The 17,290-nt window shown below is 32.8% G+C and overlaps 1 non-coding gene across 1 annotated transcript; it reads right to left on the minus strand.

The window, feature by feature from the left end:
- Positions 1-4,527: 4,527 nt before the first annotated feature.
- On the minus strand, positions 4,528-4,634 carry LOC139879000 (small nucleolar RNA R71). The gene has a single exon (XR_011769857.1). It is a non-coding gene; the product is annotated as a small nucleolar RNA R71 (small nucleolar RNA).
- Between the last annotated feature and the right edge of the window lie 12,656 nt (positions 4,635-17,290).

Consider the following 17,290-nt stretch of genomic DNA (forward strand, 5'->3'; position numbering starts at 1 on the left):
GTTCGGGTCACTACAGTCATTCTACCTTCTCTTACATCAATGAATGCCTCGGAGGTTGCTATAAATGGGCGACCTAGAATTAGAGGAATATCAAGGTTTTCCTCCATATTAATCACTATGAAGTTTGCAACAAAGGTCAAACTTCCCACGTTAACAAGTAAATTATTTGCTATTCTAACCGGGTGTTTAATGGTTTGGTCAAATGATTAAACACCTATTTTGGTTTGTTTTAATTTACCCATGCCTAATCTTTTGTATAAGGAAAGAGGCATAATATTTGCACTTGCTCCTAAATCTGCGAGTCCATTATTTACAGCACCATCATTAAGCAAGCAAGAAATGATAAATTCACCCAGATCTCCTGCTTTAGTAAGTCGAGTTGGTTTGTAAACCTTTTTCGGGTGTTCTTTTCTTGGTTCCTGCACTTCTATTTGAACTTCTTGTTCACATTTTTCTTCGTTTCTTGGAATGGGAGGTGATAATGCTAAAAACGAACATATATTTCATAGCATTATTCCTCAAGAAAGACAAGCTTTTAGTTGCAATTGTTCTATTTACAAGTGATATTCGTTTAAATAATAAAAGGTGAAGACAAAAGACAGATTCGACGAATTGAAGACGCAAACGACCAAAAAGCTCAAAAGTACAAAAGACAATCAAAGAGGTTCTAATTATTGATAAGAAACGTCTCGAAATTACAAGAGTACAAGATTCAAAACGCAAAGTACAAGATATTAAATTGTACGCAAGGACATTCGAAAATCCGGAACCGGGACCAGAGTCAACTCTCAACGCTCGACGCAACGGACTAAAAATTACAAGTTAACTATATATATAAATATAATATAATATATACTTAATTATATAAATTATATATATATATATATTATATTTATATAATAAACCGTCGGTAAACAAAGAGCCAAAATGGAGTGAGCTGTATTTACAAACTCCGCGACTCGCGGAGTTTGAAGGCAAAAAGGGCCGCGAGTCGCGGAGCCCCAAATTCTGAAACTCCCTATAAAAGCAAACGAATTCTGATCGCAAAAACCAACATATATATCCATCCTCTCTATATCTATACGTAAATATTTATATTTATATTTTAATTTTAATTTTAATTTTAATTTTAATCCTAATAATAAGGGTATGTTAGCGAATATTGTAAGGGTGTAAGTCGAAATTCTGTCCGTGTAATGCTACGCTATTTTTAATCATTGTAAGTTATGTTCAACCTTTTTAATTTAATGTCCCGTAGCTAAGTTATTATTATGCTTATTTAAAACGAGGTAATCATGATGTTGGGCTAATTACTAAAATTGGGTAATTGGGCTTTGTACCATAATTGGGGTTTGGACAAAGGAACGACACTTGTGGAAATTAGACTATGGGCTATTAATGGGCTTTATATTTGTTTAACTAAATGATAGTTTGTTAATGTTAATATAAAGATTTACAATTGGGCGTCCCTATAAATTACCATATACACTCGATCGGACACGATGGGCGGGGTATTTATATGTACGAATAATCGTTCATTTAACCGGACACGGGAATGGATTAATAGCCACTAGAATAATTAAAACAGGGGTGAAATTATGTACAAGGACACTTGGTATAATTGATAACAAAATATTAAAACCTTGGGTTACACTCAGTCGACATCCTGGTGTAATTATTAAACAAAGTATTAAAATCTTGTTACAGTTTAAGTCCCCAATTAGTTGGAATATTTAACTTCGGGTATAAGGATAATTTGACAAGGACACTCGCACTTTATATTTATGACTGATGGACTGTTATGGACAAAAACCAGACGGACATATTAAATAATCCAGAACAAAGGACAATTAACCCATGGGCATAAAACTAAAATCAACACGACAAACATCATGATTACGGAAGTTTAAATAAGCATAATTCTTTTATTTCATATTTAATTTCCTTTATTTTATATTTAATTGCACTTCTAATTATTGCATTTTTATTGTTATTGTATTTAATTGCACTTTTAATTATCGTACTTTTTAATTATAGCAAGTTTATTTTATCGCACTTTTATTATTCGCAATTTCATTATCGTTATTTACTTTACGCTTTAATTTAAGTCTTGTATTTATTTTTAATATTTTACATTTGGTTTTAACTGCGACTAAAGTTTTAAAATCGACAAACCGGTCATTAAACGGTAAAAACCCCCCTTTATAATAATAATATTACTTATACATATATTTGTATTTTTACAAAAGTAAACTAATATAGTGTTAAGCTTTGTTTAAAGATTTTCCCTGTGGAACGAACCGGACTTACTAAAAACTACACTACTGTACGATTAGGTGCACTGCCTATAAGTATTGTAGCAAGGTTTAAGTATATCCATTCTCTAAATAAATAAATATTTTCTGCTAAAATTTAATAGTATTATATACACTCTGCTCAAACTATCAAGTATTTTTGGCGCCGCTGCCGGGGAATCGCTTAAAAGCCGGAAGCGCAACGCTAATATAAAAAAAAAAGATTTTTAGTTTACTTTTATTAAAATTCATTTTTATAAAAATACGTTTTAAATATTCGAAAATATAAAAAGAAAACAAAAATATAAGTATTTTTAAGATTTTGTTAAATATTTAAGTTTTATAAAGTTTCTTTATTTTTATATAAGTTTTATTTAAGTATTTTGTTTTTATTTAAAACATAAAACATAAAAAAAATAAAAAAAAAATAAAAACACGTCGAATTAAAAACTGTACCTGAGTTGAATTCTGGAACCCCGCAACTCGCGGAGTTTGCTGCCTCGAATACCGCGACTCGCGGAGCCACTCTGACACCGACAGAAACCCTAATCTGCATTTAATTAGGAGTAATTAATTATTATTATTATTTTAACCCTAATTAGTTTAATTATTATTATAATTTATTTTAAGTTTTAATTTAATTAGTATAATTAATTATAATTAGTTTTAATATATATAAAAATTAATGCTTTTATAAAATAATATAAAAATAATATTTTTATAAAAATTTGTAACTTTTTACAACTTTTTGTATATTTTTATATTTTGTCCCTTTTTAATCGTTTTAGCGTAATATTTGTATTTTTAGCTCATATTTAGTTTTAAACTTAGTTTTTGCCATAGTTATTTTTACTTCTAGATTTTTAGGCTTTGCCGTAGAATTCCTTAAGTGCTTTTTCTTTAGACTAAGATTTAGGTACTTTAGAATTTTGCGACGCCTTTTTAAGTTTTAGTTTCTTTTTAAGTTATTTCTATTTGGGATATAGTTTTTCTTGTAAGCTTTAATATTTTTAGACGACTTTTACCTATGTATCAATTATCATTCCAATTAGTAATCTCAATTTGCGATTATAATTTTAAGTTAGTTGTGGTAATAAGGTTAGGTTAGTCAAGTGTTTTTAAGTTTTATAAGTTTCTTTTATTTTTCCGTCACCTTTTATTTTTCAACCATTTTTCTTTTTCGACCTTTTTCCGACGCGCTCTTTTTCTTTCTTATTTCTCGCTATTCTAGTTTTAGGACATAGATTTTTATTCTACTTCTTATCTAAATTTCTTAAAATTACGAAAATTTATTTTAAGTGGTTAAATTGATAGACATCAAAATTTTCTGGTTCGTAGTAATAGTTGGATTTGTACGTAGACCGGGTTATTGGAGCCAAACAGTCCTCAATTATATTGAGACCAAACGAATCCTGCTCCTCTGCTGCATCTTTTGGCTATTCGAAACGTGGGAAAAATCAGAAAAGTCTATTGATTGGATAACTTATTATAATTTTTCTTTCCTTTTAAAAACTAATAGGATATTCAGTGAATGCACCGAGCAAGACGTTCACCACCTTTTGTACGATCACCACCTGTAACTAGATCAAGACATTTAGCAAATATTACCGCCGTTGATTTTTCTTTAGAATCGTCATCCAGTCGACCAAGTACTCCAGTTCAAATTTCCGATAATCCATTTTTTGAACCCGACCTCACAATTGAGAATCCGGAGAATATTCAGGAACGATTCATAGATCCTGAACCACTAAACTTTCCTCCGGAACCACCAATCATTCAAACAGAGATTGTTGAGGAACGAACCATTAAATCAGAATCCTCTAGTGATTCCGATTCAATAAATTCAATTATGGAGAATCTGGAACCTTTAAGTATGGAAGACCGAATGAGAGCTAAACGCACTGGCCAAGGTCACGCAATTACTCATCCAGACATTAATGCGCCAGATTATGAAATCAAAGGACAAATTCTACACATGGTGACTAATCAATGCCAATTTAGTGGTGCACCGAAGGAAGATCCAAATGAACATATACGTACCTTTAATAGGATCTGCACACTATTTAAAATCCAAGAAGTGGAGGATGAACAGATATATCTCATGTTATTTCCCTGGACTTTAAAGGGAGAAGCCAAAGATTGGTTGGAATCGTTACCTGAAGGGGCGATTGATTCATGGGACGTTTTAGTTGAAAATTTTCTTAAACAATTCTTTCCGGCATCTAAAGCCGGAAGACTTAAAGCAGAAATTGTTACGTTTACACAGAAGCCAAATGAAACTCTATATGAGGCGTGGACAAGATTTGGAAAGTTGTTAAGAGGATGTCCGCAACATGGTTTAGACACCTGTCAAATAGTACAAATATTCTACCAAGGATGCGACATCACTACAAGGAAAGACATAGATATAGCAGCTGGTGGTTCTATTATGAAGAAAACCAAAACTGATGCTTACAAAATTATTGATAACACTGCTTCCCACTCACATGAGTGGCACCAAGAAAAAGATATTGTTAGATCATCTAAAGCAGCTAGAGCCGATTCTAGCTATGACTTAGATTCCATTTCCGCAAAGATAGATGCTGTCGAGAGACGAATGGAAAAGATGACTAAAGATATTCACTCAATACGAATTAGTTGTGAGCAGTGTGGAGGACCACATTTGACAAAAGATTGTCTCAGTATTAAATTAACAATAGAACAAAGAGAGAATATTTCATACATAAACCAAAGGCCTGGAAATAATTATCAGAATAATTATCAACCGCCAAGACCGATTTACAATCAAAACCAGAATTATAACAGAAATATTCCATACAACAACCAACAAGGTCCTAGCAATCAACAAGTATCCAATAATACTTACAATCAGCAAAGACCTAATTTTCAAAACAAACCACCACAACAAACCGATGATAAAAAGCCGAATTTAGAAGATATGATGACGAAGCTAGTTGAAACTCAAACGCAGTTTTTCACATCTCAAAAACAAACCAATGAACAAAATGCTCAAGCATTTAGAAATCAACAAGCTTCTATTCAAAATCTGGAACAAGAAGTAAGTAACCTAGCAAGGTTAATAGGTGAAAGAAAACCGGGAAGTCTACCTAGTGATACAAACGCTAACCCCCGGAATGAAACAGCTAAAGCCATTACCACAAGAAGTGGTACAACACTTAAACCACCTGAAATACCTGTACCTTCTGATGAAGCTATTCCTACTCCACAAGAACCACAACCTGATCAAGATAAGGAAAAAGAACCGGTAGTTGAAAAGGTTAATGAAGATAACACAGTTAAGGCTAAACCTTATGTTAAACCATACCAACCACCACTTCCTTACCCGAGTAAAATGAAGAAAGAGAAACTTGAAGCCGAGCAATCCAAATTCTTGGATATGTTTAAACAGATAAATGTAAATCTTCCTTTCATTGATGTGATTTCAGGAATGCCTAGATATGCTAAATTCATGAAAGATCTAATCTCAAATAGAAAGAAAATGGAAGAACTCTCGGCTGTTACCATGAATGCTAATTGTTCAGCAGTGCTGTTGAATAAGATACCAGAAAAATTATCTGATCCAGGAAGTTTCACAATTCCATGTTTTCTGGGTAGTCTTAGTTCAATAGAAGCATTGGCAGACTTAGGTGCTAGTATAAATCTAATGCCGTATTCACTATACACTAAACTAGACCTTGGAGAATTGAAACCAACCAGAATAAGCATACAACTAGCCGATAGATCAATAAAATATCCTAGAGGGATAATGGAGAACATGCTAGTTAAAGTTGGTACTTTAGTATTTCCAGTAGATTTTGTTGTTCTGGACATGGAAGAAGATTCTCAAGTTCCTCTCATATTAGGAAGACCATTCTTAAATACGGCTAAAGCAATGATAGACGTGTTCGGTAAGAAACTGACCCTAAGTATAGAGGACGGGAGTGTTACCTTTTTAGTTGATAGAGCAATGCAACAACCGCAATCAGCAGATGATACATGTTATTATATTAAAACTATAGATGCACATGCAGAATTATTAGAAGAATTTCCAGAATTACAAGGAACAGGAGAATGTTCTTTAGGAGAAGGTAATGAACCAATTGATGAAGCTGAAATGTTAGCTACACTTATAGCTAATGGATATGAACCAACAATAGAAGAAATTCAAATGCTAAAAGAAGAAGACAGATATCGATACAAATCATCGATAGAAGAACCTCCGAAATTAGAGTTAAAGCCACTTCCAAACCATTTGGAATACGCTTATTTACATGGTGAATCTGAATTACCTGTAATAATATCGTCTTCTCTTACTGAAAATGAGAAATCACAACTCATTTCTGTGTTGAAAACTCATAAACCAGCCATTGCATGGAAGATTCATGATATTAAAGGAATAAGTCCTTCGTATTGCACACATAAAATCCTTATGGAAGAAGGTCATAAAACGTATGTGCAACGCCAACGAAGACTAAATCCTAATATGCAAGATGTAGTTAAGAAAGAGATTATTAAACTGCTAGATGCAGGTCTAATTTATCCAATCTCTGATAGTCCATGGGTAAGCCCAGTTCAATGTGTGCCTAAGAAGGGTGGCATGACTGTCATTACAAATGAAAAAAATGAGCTTATTCCTACTAGAACTGTAACAGGATGGCGTGTGTGTATTGATTATAGAAAATTAAATGACGCCATAAGAAAAGATCACTTTCTCTTACCTTTCATTGATCAAATGTTGGAAAGATTAGCCGGAAATAGTTACTATTGTTTTCTAGATGGATTTTCCGAATATTTTCAAATTCCAATAGCACCCGAAGATCAAGAGAAAACCACATTCACGTGCCCTTATGGTACTTTTGCTTACAAACGCATGCCATTTGAACTTTGCAACACCCCTGCAACCTTTCAAAGGTGTATGATGGCGATTTTTCACGACATGATAGAAGAATGCATGGAAGTTTTCATGGATGACTTTTCAGTCTTCGGTGATACATTTGAATCATGTCTAGTTAATCTGGAACGAATGCTTATTAGATGCAAACAATCAAATCTATTACTTAATTGGGAGAAATGCCATTTCATGGTTAAAGAAGGCATCGTTCTTGGTCATAAAATTTCAAAAGAAGGAATTGAAGTGGATAGAGCTAAAGTAGATGTAATTGCTAAACTTCCACATCCCACCAATGTTAGAGGAGTTAGGAGTTTTCTAGGGCATGCCAGTTTTTACCGACGTTTCATAAAAGATTTTTCTAAAATTGCCACTCCTATGAATAAACTCCTAGAAAAGGATGCTCCATTCATCTTTTCAGATGAGTGTATCAAATATTTTAATATTCTTAAAGAGAAACTAACTAATGCGCCGATCATGATAACACCAAATTGGAATCTACCATTTGAACTAATGTGCGATGCAAGTGATTTTGCAATGGGAGCCGTTTTAGGACAAAGGATTGAAAAACGATTTCAACCTATATATTATGCTAGTAAGACGTTACAAGGAGCACAAACGAACTATACAACTACTGAAAAAGAACTCCTTGCTATTGTCTTTGCTTTTGACAAATTTCGATCATATCTCGTTCTAGCAAAAACGGTGGTCTATACCGACCATTCTGCTCTTAGATACCTATTTTCAAAACAAGATGCTAAACCAAGATTAATTCGTTGGATCTTACTCTTACAAGAGTTTGATATTGAAATCCGAGATAAAAGAGGAGCAGAAAATCTCGCCGTTGATCATCTTTCTCGTCTTGAAAATCCCGAATTAGAAGTTCTAAATGAATCGGCCATACAAGACAACTTTCCTGATGAATATCTATTGAAGATAGATTATAAAGAAATTCCATGGTTTGCAGACTATGCAAACTACTTAGTTTGTGGATTCCTTGAAAAAGGATTATCGTACCAAAGACGAAAGAAATTCTTCAGTGATATAAAACACTATTTTTGGGAAGATCCACATCTGTTTAAAAGTTGTCCCGGTGGAATAATACGCCGATGTGTATTTGGAGATGAAGCTAGTAAAATATTAAACCATTGTCACACAGGACTAACAGGAGGGCATTATGGGCCTCAACTAACAGCAAGAAAAGTTTATGATGCTGGATTCTATTGGCCTACAATTTACAAAGACGCACACCTTCTTTGCAAATCCTGTGATGCTTGTCAAAGGGCCGGAAAAATAAGTCAACGTGATGAAATGCCACAAAATGTCATCCAAGTATGTGAAGTATTTGACATTTGGGGTATTGACTTTATGGGTCCATTTCCAAAATCTCATAATAATCTATATATACTCGTAGCCATTGATTATGTATCTAAATGGGCGAAAGCACAAGCTCTCCCAACTAATGATGCACGAGTTGTAGTCAACTTTTTAAAACGTCTTTTTGCAAGGTTTGGAACACCGAAAGCTTTAATAAGTGATCGGGGTACTCATTTTTGTAATAATCAACTTGAGAAAGTTCTTAAAAGATATGGAGTAACTCATAAAATCTCCACCGCATATCATCCACAAACAAGTGGACAAGTTGAAAATACCAACCGAGCTTTAAAACGTATTCTAGAGAAAACCGTAGGATCAAATCCGAAGGAATGGTCCATTAAATTGGAGGATGCACTCTGGGCTTTTAGAACAGCCTACAAAACTCCAATTGGAACCACACCTTTTAGACTTGTTTATGGAAAAGCATGTCATCTTCCAGTAGAAATTGAACACAAAGCATTTTGGGCTTTGAAGACATGTAATCTTGATTTACATGAAGCCGGACGTCTACGATTAAGTCAACTAAACGAATTAGAAGAATTAAGACATGAAGCATACGATAATTCGTTAATCTATAAAGAAAGAACGAAGAAATGGCATGATAAAAGAATCAGAAGTTCAAAAGAATTTAAGGAAGGAGACAGAGTTCTTCTTTTCAATTCACGATTCAAGCTATTTCCTGGAAAATTGAAATCAAGATGGTCTGGACCATTCATAGTTAAAAGAGTTTTTCCATACAGAATGATAGAATTAATAAATTCAAATGGGATTGAATTTAAAGTTAATGGTCACAGAGTTAAACACTACATAGATAGTCCGATGGAAGTCGACAACGAAGTTAATCACAATTTCGACACCACAGCTAACTAAGTATGGGGAGAATCAAGTCTTTAAAGGATAATATGTATTTCTGTTAGAGTTAGATTGTCTGTTTTCGTGTAGTTCTCGAAAATGGAACCCGAATGGTCTTTCCCTAGCAGACCCTAAAGAACTAGTCTTCTCCCCCCATTCTGAATTTTTATTTTTTTTAGGAAATGAAGACTGCCTGTGAACTAAACCATGGTCTAATGCTACACGCTTTGATTACTAAACGTAATAATGACACACTTCCGAGTGAAATAGTATCAGTAATCAGAGAAAGATTGGACGGAGTTAGAAAAGAATCCAGATGCGAAGATAATAAGTTACAATTTGGTAAAGGAAAATCAAAATTCGCAGTGAAAAGAAGAGCACGACACCTAGAAAGATGTCACAAATGCGTAAAATGGTTACATGGAGGTAAATGTTCAAATAATCAAACCTATTCAAATACCGAATTTGTTACTTTATGCAGAGACTGACCGTTCGTATGTTTAGAAGAAAAAACACTGAATGCTCGAGGTTACGCCTATGTAGCCATGGAAAACCAATTAAACCGACTATCTTATGAATGGGATAGATCATATAACTAAGAAATCTATTTCACAGGTAAGTCTGTACAGTCTTTATTTTTATTTTTATTTTTAACCTTTTGATAATAAACGCTAATTTGTTCGCTATAAAGTATTAAATTGGTATTGAATAAAATTAGGTTTGGCGACCGAAATTATTGATATCATTCAAAAATTTATTACATCACTGCAAAATTTAACGTTTATTCTTAAGGTATAAATATCTTTAATCAATCAACCCAAAATATTTCAAAAATTCGTCATGAGTTAAATTAGGTCTTGGAACCGAAATTACTTTACCGAAAAGAGGGGCGCATATTTTTGATAATATTTGATTGATTAAAGTGGGATAAAAAGCCAAAAAGATTTTTAATTTTATTTTTACCATGTTTTTAAAATTAATATATAAATCTTAAATTAATATTGTAAACTTTGTAAAAACAATATATTTAAAATTGTAAATATTTGAAAATTTTATATAAGTTTGGTGTGAATTTATAATATGAATTTTTAAATTAAGTTTGGTGTGAATCTTTAATTTTTAAAAATAAGAATTTTTAATTTTATGCATTTCAAATTTTAAAGTTTGGTGTGAATTTTTAATATTAATTTTGAATTTTATATTTAAATTGTGTGAATTTAAAAACAAAAATTTACTTTATCTCATTAAGTTAAAAATATGATTTTTAAAATTCGTCGTAAGTTGAAGACTAGGTCTTTGAACCGAAATTGCTTTACCCAAGGGAGGGACGAGAACTTTTATTATTATTATTTTTAATCTTATTGAATTAAAGTATGCCAAAAACATTAAAAAACCAAAAATCTTAGCTTTTAAAACAATAGCTACAAAAAGACAAATTTTAAAATTTTGTCGAGGGACGGACTAGGACATCGATCCGAAACGACCTCGTCCTAAATAACAAGGGAAATAAAATTTTAAAATTAATTACTTAATTGTTTTAATTAGTATAAGATATATATAAAAAAAAAATAACAAACTCCGCGACTCGCGGAGTTTGAAGGTTTAAACCCCGCGACTCGCGGGAGGACCAAAATACAGAAAAAAATAAAAGCTGAACGAACAGCTCAGTCCACACACCACAAAACCAAATACTGCGAAAATAAAACCCGAAAATACACGAGAAAACACCTCCAAAATCACAATTTTTAACCGTTAATCATCAAATCTTTTACTAAAATCATGTTGAGAAGGATGCTATCAAGGAATTACTCAAGAAAAACGGTAAATTTCTACACCTAAACACCATTTAATCCGAAAATTAGTGTTCTTGAGCAATTTTTTCCCCAATTTGATTTTGATACTTTTTAGTGTAATTATGCTTAAATTGTTTATGTTTTATGCTTGTATAACCTAGATTGATGCTATTTAACATGATTAGAAGCCTTAAACTTCAAATTTTGAGTAATCTAGGGTTTGTGTTCTTGAGCAATTTGGAGCTTTTTGATATAAACAGGTTATGGCCGATTTTTGTCATGAATTGTTGCTAAATTAAGTAGTGTAACATGTTTAGGTAGTTAAATGATCCAAACTTTGAGCCTAAACATGATTTTGAGAATTAAAGTGGACTTTTTCAAGTCTAAAATTCATGAACTTGATTTTTGAGAGATAATGCCATTTGAAACTTATTTAATTGCTAGTAATGATTATTTTGACATGTTATTTGAGTTGAATGCTTATGAACTTGGCGAACATTTTCGTATATGCTTATTTGAAAAAGTGTAGATTTGATAAAAATGTGAAAATGAGCTTAAGTTTGATATAAATTGATCATGTCATTCTGATTGATGATTTTGCTGACACTAATGCATATTTGGATGCAAAAAAATTGTGTTTGATGTGTTTTGCAGACTGAAAGGGGTGAATCTTCATCCCAAGCTCGCAATGCTCCTGCTGAGAATGCGGAACAACAGGAGGTGGATAACTACTACAAACAAGATATACCTCATCCAGTCATGACATTTTCTGATATGCACTTGGAAGATTTGCATCCGAACCTGAGATTTGACAGACTTTGGATAGATTATCCAAAATACCAAAGGGGTTTGCATACTCTTCATTCTTAAGTTGTTGAGGTACCTAGGGTCATAGAATGGGGACCATTAAAAGCTGTAGAATTGGCCGGGCCAATTAGGGAATTACTTGCACAGAGGTATGGTAATTCTACTTTTAACGACTGGGTACGTTTATTCACCATGCGTAGACCTGTATATAAAGTATGGTGTGAAGAATTGTTGTGTAGTATAGAATTAAATGATCGGGTAGCTAGTTTAACTGATCGATCTTTTATTAGATTTTTGTTAGGAGGTTCGATGCGCCACATGTCTTTACTAGACATGGCTCAGGCTTTACGTATATATACGCCTGAGGAGTTAGCATCTGCCGATTGTAGAGGGTTGATACTAAATGGTAGAAAGATAGATGAAAATTTTGATACACATGGTGTATGGAGTCAAATGACAAGCCATCACCGATTCAAAGGGGGAAATTACTCTTATTTGGATATAGATAGAGCTGAATTAAGAGTGATTCATAGGTTTTTAGCTAATTCGATTACACAAAGAGGTAAGAACAAGGAAAAGGTAAATGAACAGGATTTGTTTTACCATATGTGTATTCGAGACCCACAAAGCGCTGTAAGTATACCTTATTGTGTGGGTTATTATTTATCAGCTATGGTTAGGGGGATGAGACCGCATAGCATAATAGGAGGTGGTATTTTTATTACTTTGATTGCTGAATATCTCGGTGTAGATATAAGTCGGGGGGGATTATTAGTAGAAGAACCAGAACCCCGCGATACAATAGGTTTAAATATATACCATGGTGCGAAAGTTTTGAAGAGGCGAAATAACGCCGCAGTACAATACCATGGTAGACATCCACAGGTTGAGAGAAACCAACAGCAAGGTAATGTAGGAGGGGGAAATGAAATGCAAGAAATGCAAAGTTTTATAGCTTCACAGGAGTACGAAAATGCTAGACAGAGAGCATTTGAAGATTGGCAAGTTCATCAAAACCAAATCATAGCTCATTGCCAACATATAGGTAGAAACTATATTCCTACTCCAAAACCCATATTCCCTCCCTGGTCTATAGAGATGCAACCACCGTATCCTACGTATAACCCAGCCGAAGCATTTTATAGCACCTATAGTTATGCATGGAACCCCTATTGGTATCAGTATCATCCCTAGTCTACTTAGTTTTATTTATTTTGTAATTTGTAATGTTGATACGTTTAATAATTATGTTAATATTGTAATAGTTTTTATAATTTTCTAACTTTTATTCTTAGATTTTAATAATTTTTGAATGTGGGGTAATATACCAAACTTCAAAAATATGTATATATGTTTGCAGTTTATCTTATGTACACAACAGGGTAAAACAACGCATTTTCAAAGACTGGCATTAAGTTCAGCAAAAGCAACTAATTTTGACGACAAGATGCAAAATATATGTGAAATAACAACAAGACGGAATGAACAAATGATGTGCACCATTTATCATTCAGCAAACAAACGCCAATATATTTGGAAACTTTGGTAAAATTTAATCATTTTCACACAAATCACCCTCAATAATTTAAATTGTTACTGATTTCTTGCAAATGAGGGCATTGCAAGATCTTAAGTGTGGGAAGGGGTTAAATTCTTTTGGATTTTAAAATTTTTATCTTAAACACTGGGTTACCATTAAAAATACTATTAAAGCAGTAGTTGTATTAGAATCTAGTGCTCTCTGATAATAAAGAACAGCCCTAGTCTTATATACTGACTACCCAATTCTAGTAAAAATTTTCAAAATTTTCAATTAAATGAACTCAAAATCATGTTTATACATATTTATGAACGATAAAACTAGGTTTTAACACCGAAATTATTGTAACCTCGGAAAGAACATAAATTGAGAAACAAACCAAAATGTTAAAATTCATTTAAAATGGAATAGAGGACAATAAAAAGGAAAATAAAAGCCAAGTGTGGGAAAATTCTCCAAGTTATTCAAAACATATATCACATATTTTTGTACAAATAACTGAAAATACTTTTGCTTTGGACTAAACTAAAAAGTTTTACCTGATTTACTGTAAGAAAGATGGATCTACATGATTGATCAATTCCATCATTAAAAGGAAGTAAAGTCTTCCGAAAAAGACACGCGCTTCTTGATTTAGGTCAAGAAGTTGTCGTCCAGACCAGCTGTAGGTTGACGAAAAATCTAGAAAAGTCATCACTAAAATCAGCAGAAAATCCACGGACCTCAGCATTAAACAGGGTCGCCAAGTGGTCAGATTTATCCTAACCATGAGAAGGATTTATCTCATAAAATGGGGGACACCATGAAAATTAGCTGGATAAGACTAATGAATCAGATCCCCAGAAAGGATAATCTCCTTAAAAGATCAAAAATCAGCTTTTAAGCCTGATATTACTCAATCCTTGAGATTGACCTTAAAGATTGAGAATTACAAACTCATGGAATTCAATGATATCTAAACTCGAGCTTGAACGAGAAAATATTTTGATCAAAATTACAAACCGATTTGTTTTCTGAAAACCCTATTTTCAATGCGTTCATTACTATTAAACGTAAAATCCTAGGAATTCACCTGGAATTCATTAGGTCACCTGAACTAAATCGGGTGTCAATCGTAAGAACGGTGGTTGCATAGTGGTCAAAGACAGGACCTTGTGCCAGACCGAAAAATCATAAGGGTGAGCTTTACTATTGCTCCTACCAAGGATAGTAATTGCGTCCGACACATTATAGACCATAATTAAAAGCATGTCAGGGGACATTGCCTTAACAGTTGCTTGTTCAACGTTTTCCTTTACAACCGGACGGTAGTTTACCGAAAGGTAATATACGGGACAAGTAAACTGGACATGTTGCTTTCCAAATACAAGGTTAGCAAGTGGGTGACACAAAACTGCAAGTTTTGAGCTAAAATTTTCAAATCTGAAACCCACCAAACCCACAAAAATATTTTGCAAACACCGGTAAAGGGTTATTCCTGAAAACTTATCTAGGGTAAAAACTAGATTTAATTTTCAAAAGATCAAATGTTTTCATAAAGATCCAATTTCCTTAATGGATCTAAATTTTTATAGTCATGTGGGACTGTAAACCATATCGTTACTACCATTGTTTATACCGCCGTATAGAAATCACTGATGTACAAAGTGTGAAGAATAAAGAAGTGATTCTAGTATTTCAAGACGATATTGCTTGAGGACAAGCAACGCTTAAGTGTGGGAATATTTGATAATGCTAAAAACGAACATATATTTCATAGCATTATTCCTCAAGAAAGACAAGCTTTTAGTTGAAATTGTTCTATTTACAAGCGATATTCGTTTAAATAATAAAAGGTGAAGACAAAAGACAGATTCGACGAATTGAAGACGCAAACGACCAAAAGGCTCAAAAGTACAAAAGACAATCAAAGAGGTTCCAATTATTGATAAGAAACGTCTCGAAATTACAAGAGTACAAGATTCAAAACGCAAAGTACAAGATATTAAATTGTACGCAAGGACATTAGAAAATCCGGAACCGGGACCAGAGTCAACTCTCAACGCTCGACGCAACGGACTAAAAATTACAAGTTAACTATATATATAAATATAATATAATATATAATTAATTATATAAATTATATATATATTATATTTATATAATAAACCGTCGGTAAACAAAGAGCCAAAATGGAGTGAGCTGTATTTACAAAATCCGCGACTCGCGGAGTTTGAAGGCAAAAAGGGCCGCGAGTCGCGGAGCCCCAAATTCTGAAACTCCCTATAAAAGAAAACGAATTCTGATCGCAAAAACCAACATATATATCCATCCTCTCTATATCTATACGTAAATATTTATATTTATATTTTAATTTTAATTTTAATTTTAATTTTAATCCTAATAATAAGGGTATGTTAGCGAACATTGTAAGGGTGTAAGTCGAAATTCTGTCCGTGTAACGCTACGCTATTTTTAATCATTGTAAGTTATGTTCAACCTTTTTAATTTAATGTCTCGTAGCTAAGTTATTATTATGCTTATTTAAAACGAAGTAATCATGATGTTGGGCTAATTACTAAAATTGGGTAATTGGGCTTTGTACCATAATTGGGGTTTGGACAAAGGAACGACACTTGTGGAAATTAGACTATGGGCTATTAATGGGCTTTATATTTGTTTAACTAAATGATAGTTTGTTAATGTTAATATAAAGATTTACAATTGGGCATCCCTATAAATTACCATATACACTCGATCGGACACGATGGGCGGGGTATTTATATGTACGAATAATCGTTCATTTAACCGGACACGGGAATGGATTAATAGCCACTAGAATAATTAAAACAGGGGTGAAATTATGTACAAGGACACTTGGTATAATTGATAACAAAATATTAAAACCTTGGGTTACACTCAGTCGACATCCTGGTGTAATTATTAAACAAAGTATTAAAATCTTGTTACAGTTTAAGTCCCCAATTAGTTGGAATATTTAACTTCGGGTATAAGGATAATTTGACAAGGACACTCGCACTTTATATTTATGACTGATGGACTGTTATGGACAAAAACCAGACGGACATATTAAATAATCCAGGACAAAGGACAATTAACCCATGGGCATAAAACTAAAATCAACACGTCAAACATCATGATTACGGAAGTTTAAATAAGCATAATTCTTTTATTTCATATTTAATTTCCTTTATTTTATATTTAATTGCACTTCTAATTATCGCATTTTTATTGTTATTGTATTTAATTGCACTTTTAATTATCGTACTTTTTAATTATCGCAAGTTTATTTTATCGCACTTTTATTATTCGCAATTTCATTATCCTTATTTACTTTACGCTTTAATTTAAGTCTTGTATTTATTTTTAATATTTTACATTTAGTTTTAACTGCGACTAAAGTTTTAAAATCGACAAACCGGTCATTAAACGGTAAAAACCCCCCTTTATAATAATAATATTACTTATATATATATTTGTATTTTTACAAAAGTAAACTAATATAGTGTTAAGCTTTGTTTAAAGATTTTCCCTGTGGAACGAACCGGACTTACTAAAAACTACACTACTGTACGATTAGGTACACTGCCTATAAGTGTTGTAGCAAGGTTTAAGTATATCCATTCTCTAAATAAATAAATATTTCCTGCTAAAATTTAATAGTATTATATACACTCTGCTCAAACTATCAGGAGGTTTGTATAAGAATTCTTCTTCATCACTCAAATTTGAATCCTCC

Source organism: Rutidosis leptorrhynchoides, chromosome 11, assembly GCF_046630445.1.
Source record: "Rutidosis leptorrhynchoides isolate AG116_Rl617_1_P2 chromosome 11, CSIRO_AGI_Rlap_v1, whole genome shotgun sequence".
Lineage (NCBI taxonomy): Eukaryota > Viridiplantae > Streptophyta > Magnoliopsida > Asterales > Asteraceae > Rutidosis > Rutidosis leptorrhynchoides.